Raw genomic sequence first — 10186 nt, 5'->3', positions numbered from 1 at the left:
ATGGCAACTGTATATTTGGAACCAAATCAGTTTGTATGGTATCAATGGCTTTGTTCTCGTAAACAATTTATCACTTGGGCAATTTTTGCGGAAGAATTGATAGCACATTATGAGGACACAAAAAGCAACACTTTTTTTAGCCAATTGATAAGTCTCAAACAAAAGGGTTCAATAATGGAGCACATTGAGGAGTTCCAAAAATTGAACATAAGGGTAAAAGATATTCCAGAGGAGCATAGGATTGATGTTTTCATAGGGTCTTTAAAGGATAATATCCAACATGATGTTTGCCTTTGGGAACCTGATTCGTTAGAGAAGGCATTCAGGTTAGCAAGAAAAATGGAAAGAAAAATTATGGCAACTGGGAAGCATACCACTCACAACTATAAAGACGGAAGTGTTGTTGCCCCTAGTCTTCCACAACCTACAAGGTTGACACCACAAAAATTGGAAGAAAAAAGAGCAAAAGGGCTTTGTTACAATTGTGATAGCAAATACAGAAAAGGTCATAAGTGTGCTGAGAAGAAATTATTCTAAATAGATTGTGAAGAGGAAGAAGAAAAGGAGCAAGAAAGGTCAAAAGAAGAGGATATATTACAGGAACAAAGCCTAGATGAAGAACAAATAAATCCGACCATATCTTTTAATGCATTGGCGGGAATTACCACTCCTCAAACCATCAAGATAGAAGGAAAAATCAAGAAGAAAAAGGTAATAGTGTTGATTGATTCAGGAAGCACCCACAATTTTATTCATTGTAGGGTAGCAAAAGAATTGAATTGCTTCCTATATCCAGCACCAGAGTGTCAAGTGATGATTGCAAATGGAGGAACAATAAATTGCTCTGGAAAGTGCCATAATATCAAGCTATCCATGGGAGAATATGTATTGACTAGCCCAATGCTTTCCATTCCAATGGGAGGTGTCGATGTTGTACTAGGAGTCCAATGGCTACAATCCTTGGGTACAATAGCTTTTAATTTTCAAGAACTTTTCATGAAATTTTCTGTGGAAGGAAAGGAAGTTGAATTAAGGGGTATTGCAGGGAAACCAGGAAAGATAATCAACTCTAATGGCATGACTAAGCTTCTAAAAAAGGAGCAAAGATGTGTAATTGCACAATTATGTTCGCTAGATGTTTCCACATTGGAATCATCTATTTCTCCAGATCTCCAAAAAGTCCTGGACAATCATTCCAAGGTATTTGAGACTCCCAAAGGTCTCCCACCTATGCGTGATCATGATCATGCTATTCATCTGATTCCAGGAAGTGTTCCTCCAAACATCAGGCCGTACAGATATCCCTATGTCCAAAAAAGTGAAATTGAACGTATGGTTGCAGAAATGCTAGAGGCTGGTATAATTCAACCAAGTCAAAGTTCTTTCTCAGCTCCAGTAGTATTGGTGCACAAGAAGGATGGATCATGGCACATGTGTCCAGATTATAGGGAGCTCAACAAGCTCACTATTAAAGATAAGTTCCCCATTCCTGTCATTGATGAATTACTGGATGAATTGCATGGATCAATTTACTTCACCAAGTTGGATCTTCGTTCGGGATATCATCAAATCAGAATGAAGATTGAAGACATTCCGAAAATGGCATTTAGAACTCATGAGGGTCATTATGAATTTTTGGTCATGCCTTTTGGCCTTACCAATGCACCTTCAACATTTCAAGGTTTGATGAATTCAATTTTCAAACCATTCCTTAGAAAATTTGTGTTAGTATTTTTTGATGATATACTAATCTACAGCAAATCTTGGAAGGATCATGTTGAACATGTTGACAGGGTGCTACAACTATTGGAGGAGAAACAATTATATGCAAAAAGATCCAAATGTTTCTTTGGAGTCCAGGAGGTGGAATATTTGGGTCATATTGTATCTCATGAAGGAGTTAAGGTAGACCCTAGCAAAATTAAAGCCATTAAGGAATGGAAAATCCCCACATCCATAAAGCATCTGCGAGGATTTCTTGGGTTGACAGGGTATTATCGCAAGTTTGTTAAGAATTATGGGAGAATAGCAGCACCTCTAACAACATTATTGAAGAAAGATTCATTTTCATGGACTCCGGAAGCAACAAAGGCCTTTGAACATCTTAAAGAGGCAATGTGCCAAGCACCGGTCTTAGCTACACCGGACTTCACAAAAACCTTTATTGTGGAATGTGATGCTTCAGGAAATGGAATTGGTGCTGTTCTAATGCAAGATGAAAGACCCATTGCTTTTGAAAGTCGTCCAATCAAGGCAAAGTTTTTAAGCAAAGCTATTTATGAGAAGGAAATGTTGGCAATACTCCATGCACTTAAGAAATGGCGACCCTACCTAATGGGAAGACACTTCAAGGTAAAAACGGATCATGATAGCCTTAAATACTTTTTAGAACAAAGATTATCCTCTGAAGAGCAACAAAAGTGGGTCACAAAGATGTTGGGTTATGACTTTGAAATCATCTACAAAAAAGGGAAGCAAAATGTGGTGGCAGATGCACTCTCAAGAAAGGATGAGGATGTGGAAGCATTGTTGTGTGCCATTTCTATTATCCAACCAGATTGGATAAACGAAGCAAGGGAGGAATGGAAGAATGACGAAGAAGTGTGGGCACTTATTCGAAAGCTACAACAAGATTCCAGTACTTCTGATACATTTAGCTGGCAAAATGATTCGTTATGGTACAAAGATCGCTTATACCTCTGTAAGAATTCCCAACTAAAACAAAAGATTCTTATGGAATTGCACACTTCTCCCTTAGGAGGGCACTCAGGATTTTTAAAAACTTACCACAGGGTTAAGAAGGAATTTTTTTGGGATGGCCTTAAATCAGATATTCAAAAGTTTGTGGCGGAATGTTTGGTTTGCCAACAAAATAAAGTTGAAACAATTAAGACACCGGGTCTATTACAACCTTTATCCATTCCAAGCCAATGTTGGGAGGAGGTTTCAATGGATTTTATCACAGGTTTACGCAAGTCTGAGGGAAAGAGTGTCATCATGGTGGTAGTTGACAGACTTACCAAGTATGCACACTTTTGTGCATTATCACATCCATTTAAAGTCAGTATAGTTTCTACTGCATTTATGGAAACAGTTCAAAAGCTACATGGAAACCCAAAGATTATTGTAAGTGACAGAGATCCCATTTTCACTGGAAATTTTTGGACATAATTATTTTCTTGTCTTGGTACTCAGTTAGCTCATAGCTCATCTTATCATCCTCAATCTGATGGGCAAACTGAGATAGTAAACAAATGTTTGGAAGGATATCTTCGTTGCTTTTTATCTGATAAACAAACACAATGGGTCAAATGGTTGCCTCTGGCTGAATGGTGGTATAACACTTCCTTCCATACAGCAAAAAAAATGACCCCATTTATGGCACTTTATGGGTATCAACCACCATCCATCACATCATATTTAAGAGAAAATTCTAAGGTTCAGGCAGTGGAACATCACATCGAACATCAACAACAAGTCCTCCAACTCTTAAATGATAACCTCGTGTTGGCACAAAATAGAATGAAACAACAGGTAGATCAACATCACAGTGAAAGAAGTTTTGATGTAGGTGATTGGGTATTCCTACGACTACAACCATATAAGCAAATATCCCTAAAGCAAGCTAAGAAGGATAATAAACTATCACCAAAGTATTATGGTTCGTACAAGGTGTTGCAAAAGATTGGTACTATGGCATACAAATTGAAGCTTCCTACAGCTTCTTGATTGCACCCAGTTTTCCATGTTTCATGTTTAAAGAAGGTTATAGGGGACAAGCTCCCAATTCAAACAATATTGCCAGAACTTGACGAGGAAGGAAAAATTATATTGGAACCGGAAGCAGTCACAGAAACAAGAACTCGACAACTACGAAATCGATCAATTTCAGAGTATCTTATCAAGTGGAAGAACTTATCCGCTGAAGATTCCACATGGGAGGATGAGAATTTTATGCAGAAGTATCCAGAATTACTCAAGCATTGAGGACAACACTTTTTTCAAGGAGAGGGGCATGTTGGGTCCCTATAATACTAGTGATTACCCCATTACTATTATAGCTATACCCCTTATTTATATTGTTGTGCCACTGTTACCCCCTTATTGTTATTTTTGTGCCCCATAGAATCCCTCTATTGTTATTTTTGTGGCTTTATATTATTATTGTTAGGTCGGCTGGATTATATTGTGACTCCTTAGACTCCTATATATAGAAAGGAGGTTTTTTCATTTGAATCATCCAAGAATTGTTCATTTTTGTAATGTAAAGGAGGTTGCCCCCTCGAAGAGGCTGAATTCTAAGGCGTTGATCTATCTTTTCTATATTTTCTTGAGCTGGTTTCATAACAAGGAGAGGCCCCCTGAGCATAAAGAACAATTTCCAGCTATGAAAAGAAGGGCGCGGATGGAAAAAATAGTGGAGAAAGAGCAGCAAGGGGAAGAAATATATATAGATAGGAAAGTCGAGGAACCCAGCCGAGAAGAATTCATAGGGAACATGTCATTCGAGGTTGGGTAGGGGAGCCAGGGAGCTACCAAGGGCAGACCGCTACGGCCAGGCAGAGGAAGAGGATGCAAAGGCAGAGGGGGATGGAGACATCTGGTAGAGAAGACACTAAAACACCTTCACCAGTACGTCAAAGACAGAGTTAGAAAACAATGAAGCATATGGTGCAGGAGGCAGAGAAGGTTTACAGTGAAGGAAGTGACGTGGACACACGTAGGCTCATCCAAGAATTGGAAACCAATGTAATGCAGGATGAATCTGATCTGGAGATGGAGGATTGGAGCAACCTGATCCCTGACCCAAGCAATACAAGGGGGCGCCTATCTTTATACAGGCAGGCCCTTCATGTATATTGGGTAGTGAAGCGGTTATTGGCAAAAGCTATGGAGCAGGTCGCAGTGGAAATGGTAGAGATGGCTCAGGGAATACTGAATTTAAGGAGAGAGATGAAAAACATCCAAATTACTTTTCTCATGCAGGACAGTAAGCTGGAAGAAATACAACATCAGCTGAAGTAGATAGCTACAGTGCCCCGGGAAGAAGGTACCCAGTTTGAAATAATGATAGATTAACCTTTGTAGATTAAGTCAATGGTTTTCCGGGTTAACTCTCTGAGAGGAAGCTCTCATTTTTGTTCTATTTTAAGTTGATCATGTCGATAGGAAACCAGATTAGTAATTTTGGAAGTGAAGTGTATTTGGCATGGATTTGCAGACTTTGTCTTTTTTGTTATTGGTCGACATATAAAGACTTAAGGTGGCCAACAGACCCGGTTTCCCTTCAGGGCGGGTTGAGGCCACCAAATGTTTGTACTTATTTCAACCTGGATAAATAGAAAAACAAAGGTCCTTCTTTAGCTGAGAAAAACAAAGAAATACTTAGTTACTTTGCCTCTCAATTTTGGGAGATAGCCTCCTTGGGATGACATTTGAGGAATTTTGTACTTCATTATTCTAAGATAAAACAAATACAGAGATGCAACAAAGACTCATTGCATAAATGAAATGTTCAGCCACTTAGTTTAGGATGAATGATCAACTTGAAGGGCTTTTTGGAAACATTCATTAACATCATGAGTCAGTAAACTAAAAATAAAGTGGCAAAATAGTAAATGGCACTCATCAGTCTAATTGAGAATTTAAAGTCTAGTAAAACAGTGAATGAAGTAAACTAGATTACATTACTGAGTTTCATCTTCTCACTACCAATAAAAACTAGAAAGAGATCAAGTAAATGGAAGCTACTCTAAATTATGAACATTGTTAATAAGAAAATGGTGGAATTGTATTATAAACATTGTTAGTAAAAAACGATTATAAACACTGTGAAAGAAAATGATGAATTTGCAGTTAACAAGAAGAAGAAAATAAAATGAAATGAAACCTTCTTCGGTGCAGGGGCCCTTTGCAACTGATTAGGCTACGCTTGCTCAATCAACTCCAAGAAAACTCCTTTAGATTTTCATAAAACATGCAGTCTTCATATTAAAATTAGGGACACAAAATGCCTAGAAATTACAAAGTCTAAAACTTCGATTTCACAATAAAACTATCACTACTATTACTAACTTCTACAGTCCTTTACACAGGTATTTATAAGAAAAACCATGTAACTGTTTGTGGAGAAAAACATGCTATAGTGAAACACGTAGAAGATAGATATGCGGAATTTCTTCCTTGGCTACTTGAGACATATATTCAAAACATGGTGGCTATTCGATTCAATTGTATAGGTGGCTGCTAGAGTCTGTAGGTATAGGTAGTTGTTTTGGATAACGCTTCCCATCACTGTGAAACATGTTAATTAACCGCAAAACAGAGTCTTGTTACCTTTGGTCTCTATGTTTGACTTATCTATTGACCATAGTCTTATGCCATCTTCTTTGTCGACCTGGGCTAAGTGAATAGGACAGGGTCCATGTCACGATGATTTCCAAGCTACCCATGTAGCTAGTTTCTCCTTTTGACACGTGGAACCTGTTAGAGCATGAAGGTAGCTACGAAACAGTCAATTAGCTAAAGAATAGGCTATGTTCTATAGCTAATATACACAACTTTATTCAAACAGAAAAACATAAAAGAATAACATGTAAATCATTAAATGTCCTCCTCAAGGTAGTATATACCAGTCTTTGGTGATGATAATGCATCTTTCTTATGGAAAAACAAAGAAAAGGAATGAGAAAAGTTTCTAGGGAAAGAGTAATTTTGAGGCTCAACAGTACTGTAGTACATTCTGCATGGTGTGAATGGATGTTTTGATGTCGAACACCATACAAAGTCTTTCGGTCGAAGGCCAGTGATGTCAATCTATCGCAGGAAGCGAGAAACTTTCCATTGATGCATGCAAGCCTCAAGGTACTGAAAGGGTGTTTCTAAGTCAACTTCTTGGATAATGTGTTGATGTCGAAAAGAATCGACCTATCGTAGGAGGGCCTTGATATATCCCACATCAACGACATGAAATGACTGTGATGATTTTTGGAGACAGAATGTGACTGACGACACAAGGTTTAGGAATGGAGGTCATGAAAATGAAGGTTTATGGTATTGTAAAGAATGAACTATAACTAAATGAATTCTCTTGAACATGTCAGGGACACTGAATGAATTGGCAGCATTGACCCAAAATAAAGTAACATATGGTATGATAGACCGTAGATATGATAACCATCAAGTAGATAACCCAACCCAAATAGTCTGAATGAATTCACATCATTGACCCAAAAAAAAAAGTGATGGATGGTGTGATAGACCATAGGTATGATAACCATCAAGTAGATAACCCAACCCAAATAGTCTGAATGAATTGACAGCATTGACCCGAAAAAAAACTGATGGATCATGTGATAGACCATAGGTATGATAACCATCAAGTAGATAACCCAACCCAAATAGTCATAGTGATGAAGCGAAAGTGTCATGTTCAAGAGTGACCTGCTACCATAAATTGGTTTACCCCTTTTTCCCATTTTCCGTAGTCATTGCTGACCAGTGCCTCTTTATTTTTTATCAAGCTTGAGGAGGATAACATATGCTTGTTGTATAATTGCACCCTTCAGGTGAATCCATTGCTATGTGATGTTTTAATGAGTCTAGCGAAGGTGAAACTCGGTCTTGTCGTGATGGACAACTTTGTCGCTATTTGATGCTTTAACTAGTTTAATGACAATGAGAACTCAGTCCTTTTCATGTTTAGAGAGTTTGAAAAGGGACAAAAATAAAACTCCACAAGTTTTTTCATATATTTGTCTCTCAAGTCTAAAAAAGCTTAAAAAAAAATACAAGAGAGAACCTTTTGACCATGTTTGATCAACGTATTCCTCTTTGGTAAATAATCTATCTCGGTCTAGAAAAGGGTTAAACTTATACTAAGTATATGTCATTTCCAATCTGTTAACGAGCTAAAAAGGATAAGCACTTGACAATCTTTCCATATTTCAAGAGTCTGAAAATAGCTTAAAGAGGACTCCACTTTGAGGAATGAGTGGTTCCTAGGATAGCGACTGGTTCCGGTGATGTTAGAACTTCTCAAAACGTGTTGATTTAAGTGAAGAGGATGGCTAATCAAACCACTCATTGCAATTGTTCCTAAAAAACGGTAAAATAACCAAGTGAAAGCGTATGATTGGCCAAGCAGATAGTGACAATGGAAGGAGAGAAAACCAAGGCTCATATGATGGAAGAGGATGATAGAATGGCAATCACGAGGGTGAAAATGGAGATGGGTTCATTTTTACACAAGCCTGAACCATAGGGAACTATGCTTGGATTCGGTTTCATGTTTGCACAAAATTTAAATAAGAACTATGCTTGGATTCAGTTTCATTTTACACAAGCTTGAAACGAGGAAAAACTTTGCTTGAAATTGGTTTCAGTTTACACAAGTTTGAAACAAGGAAAAACTTTGCTTGAAACTGGTTTCATTTTTACACAAGCTTGAAAGGAGGAAAATCTTTGCTTGAAACTATTTGCATGCCCCTAGCATGATGGCTCAATTGTAGGTGCATGCCCCCCAAGCTTCATTGCATTCACCTAAGTAGACTACTTGTGGCTATCAGGTGGATGGAATGAAGGTTCATTTACTAGATCAAGTGAAAGACTTGACTGGGATTTTACGAGATCTAATCAAAGACTCGACTTGGAACTTTTCTCTAAGGGACCTTGTTTCATTTTTTAATGAGCTTGACACAAGACAAGGAACTCTGCTCAGATTCCTTGTTTCATTTTTTAATGAGCTTGACACAAGACAAGTAATTATGCTCTGGAACCTGTTTTATTTTTTAATGAGATTGACTCAGTAAAATAACTATCCTCATATTAGTTGTTTCATTTTTTAATGAGCTTGACACAGGACAAGGAACTATGCTCATACCCTTTGTTTCATTTTTTAACAAGGTTGACACAAGACAAGGAACTCTCCTGATAAAATTTGTTTCATTTTTTAACGAGGTTGACACAAGACTAGGAACTATCCTTGTATCCTTTGCTTCATTTTCTAACGAGGTTGACACAAGACTAGGAACTATCCTCATGGGAGTTGTTTAATTTTTTAATGAGGTTGACACATTAAAAGAACTATCCTCATTTTCCTCGATCACGACTCATAAGAGGTCATGACTTCCAAGAGGTTCTCATCAGATGGGAGAATAATGCTTTGGAAGGGATTCGTAGCAAGGAATCCATTAGAGAGATCTGGTTCCAATGCCCCTAGTACATAATGTACAACATCACTTAATTGATTGTTAGTTGGTGTAGGCATGGAATGGGTTGCCACATAATTAACCCATGGCGGGAATGATACCATTAGTACAAAAGGACCATTTAGGGAAGATGGTTAACTGGAAGCCATATTTGGACCGGGAAATGAAAGTTGGTCAATAGTGATAATTCTGCCTTCATGTGGGAAACAAATCACTCAAAAGAATGTTGAAACAATAGCTCCTATGTCATAAACATAGTCATGCCCAAGAATTAAATTATAATCTAAAAGGCCTGGGACTACCATCACATTCAGATAAACAATTTTTTCCTCCCAAATTAATAGGCAACTGAGGAAGGATCGTTAATGGTTGACTGGTTCCTTTGTTAAAAGCCAATAGATTTTGGGCAACATGCACAAGTGGTAGAAAACCGAGTACTATGATCTAGAAAGGCACATAAGAAGGAAGACAACATCCTACCAGTTGATTCCAATCAAAGGAAGTGACCGGACTACTTGGAGAGGGTATCGTAGAAACGGAAGTATTATCCCCTTGTGTTATGAGAATGGGAAGATTTTCCTCCTGTCTTGATGGAACATGAAGATTTCCCCCAAGCTCATTGGAATTTGAAGAAATGAAAAGAACCTTAGTGGTATCATATTCACTCTCTACGGGAAAGGTATGATTAACTAAAGGTGAAATTAGGTGAACTATTTCCTCAACCTATGATTGGTCAGGTATAGACTCATGGGATTCATATTTAGAGAGAGTGGGTTTGACTAACGGTTGATTTAGGTCAGTCAATTCATCAACTAGTGAAGGATTAAGGGAGAGTCTCCTGTAACCAGTTGGAAGTCTCTACGGAGAAGCAGGATAGTTATCCAACTCTTTTTTGCCTTCATCTAGATAGGGACAAAGGTGAATGGGGTGATTCCCTTCACATAACCTACAGGGGAACTTAAATTTACCCTTCTTTC

Source organism: Pinus tabuliformis, chromosome Q (assembly GCF_031772625.1).
Source record: "Pinus tabuliformis cultivar Carrire ecotype Pingquan chromosome Q, CPIR1, whole genome shotgun sequence".
Classification (NCBI taxonomy): domain Eukaryota; kingdom Viridiplantae; phylum Streptophyta; class Pinopsida; order Pinales; family Pinaceae; genus Pinus; species Pinus tabuliformis.
This window is presented reverse-complemented; position numbering follows the sequence as displayed.